Raw genomic sequence first — 2,198 nt, forward strand, 5'->3', positions numbered from 1 at the left:
GAAAAATATACACAAAGGTTAGTGAACCGTTTTTGTAACCAGACTAACTGCATCCGTGATCTTTAGTCATACTATCCCAATAATTAAAATTGACTTTAAGGCAGATCCTGATGCTATGTCTTTCATTTTTTGAAAAAATATACATGAAGGTTAATGAACTGTTTTTGTAACCAGACTAACTGCATCCGTGAACTTTAGTCATACTATCCCAATAATTAAAATTGACTTTAAGGTATTGACAAAATTGCTTTCCATTTTCACATAAGATGCCTCCCAGGCTGTATTATCTTGATAACGTGAAGAAACCTAAGTGGGTTACAGAAGATTGTAGGTGTACCTACATATGAACAACCTTGTTCATGCCCATGTTATGCCCCTCACCCTTTATTTATTTATATAAAACGTAAGTAATACTAACAAGAGAGGTTGGGACCGGTGGCGACACCCAACCATCCACAGAACTTCTTATACGAACTCACTCGACTCTGCACAGCCGATGGACGTCCTCCACCGCATTCTCCACCATTGATGGCTCTGATCGTGCCGGCAAATCCTTTTCCGCCAGTGGAAATCATGTCATTGTGACAGTTGCTGTTGACCATCCAAAACCAGAGTGAAGTCTTGAACGCAACGTCTGGCTTTTCGGCAACCAAATCTGGGTTATTCAGCAGCGGAAGTCCCACATATTTTCCAGCAGCTCCATAGTTGTAGTTCCTACATAAAAAAATAAAAACTTGTATTAGTGATTATGCCATATTTGAAGAATGCTTAAGAATGTATTATCGGGAAATAAGATTACCAGGTTAACTGAAGAGGCCCCCGTCCGTAGTATTGCTTTCCACTCGCACAAGGATATTTTGTGGAAGATTGACAATACCTGGCTTTGCAATTTCTTCCACGTAGCACAGATCTGCATATAAGAAAGATTAGGGTTTCATTGTTAGCAAGCAGTACCGTCTATAATATACAAGCAGACGGAATCATATTTTGCATACTTCCAGTCTCATGGGCGACATTGGCAAAGAAAGCAGCGAGCTCTCTCTTGCGAACATCAAGACTTCGTGGTGCCAAAGCCGGCAAAATTGCTAGCTTTGGCTGCGCTAATAAAGCCATTGTATGTGTAAAAGTTCTTTCCCTTGCAAGAAGCAGAAATTCCAGATTTAATCCGGGTGAAGAAGTCTTGGGTGACTATGGATTCAATAGATCCGGAGGGAGAAGGCGAAGGCGTAGGTTTAGAAGTACATGGGCCCTGCTGACAGCCAGGTCCACAATAGGCTTGAGTGGTTCCGCAGTAGCCCCATTTGCTGCAGCACACTCCTTTGGCACATCCACAATTTTGTGCTGAGCTAAACTCTATCCCTCCTACAAATATTAACGTAGCTATCATTAAGACTGAAATCTTTGCAAATGTCGCCATGGCTGAAATATTCTTTCAATCTATTTGATTTGCAAAGTATGTGCAAGATGTGTGGTATTTATCAGTCGAGAGGAAGGTCTTCATTCAGCGAAAGTTAGTGGCACACGTCAGATTCTCTAAAGTCACGGTTAAGTATGTCGGTTTACGATTCAAAGTCAAGGTCTGAGTAACTACAAATAAATAAAAAGCTAAAGTCCCGGTTAAGTATGTCGGTTGGGATATGGTTTCAAAATTCTAGAGTGGAAAAATATAAATACTTTTAAAAGGAATGATAAACTATTTAAGGAGTTCAATTTTTATTGACCAGATGAATGACACCACTCAATTCATTTTATTATAAATCTCGCGTGGTTAAATTTGTGTGACCATGTTCTATTCTATTTCCGTTTGAAATAAATAAGTATTATATGTTTATAAATTTTGGTTTATAATATGTTTAAGTTAAAGATTTTTTTATTTTTTTTATTGATCAAGGGTAAAAGTCAATTATATTATTATAGATATTTTAATACATAGGAAATATAAGTAAAACAAGGAAGTCTAAGAAAGATGGCAAACCAAAAACAAAAGCATAAACAAACAATCCAAAATGCTTAGCTAGGACAATAAATGTGCAACCACAAAAAAAATTAGAGTTTTAAACAAATAACAAGAGAAGCCATTTGTAAACCATAAACTACAACTCCAGCCTCTGAGCATTGAAGATGAAAAGTAGGAGATTCAAACCAAGCTTGAACCAGATCATGCAAGGCTCCAACAAATCTTGAGGGGATCAACGAGT

At 37.8% G+C, this 2,198-nt stretch overlaps 1 pseudogene; it reads right to left on the reverse strand.

The window, feature by feature from the left end:
• Positions 1-252: 252 nt before the first annotated feature.
• LOC131070596 (endochitinase 4-like) lies at positions 253-1,424 on the reverse strand (annotated as a pseudogene).
• Positions 1,425-2,198: the final 774 nt, after the last annotated feature.

This window comes from Cryptomeria japonica, chromosome 1 (genome assembly GCF_030272615.1).
Source record: "Cryptomeria japonica chromosome 1, Sugi_1.0, whole genome shotgun sequence".
In the NCBI taxonomy this organism is placed as follows: domain Eukaryota; kingdom Viridiplantae; phylum Streptophyta; class Pinopsida; order Cupressales; family Cupressaceae; genus Cryptomeria; species Cryptomeria japonica.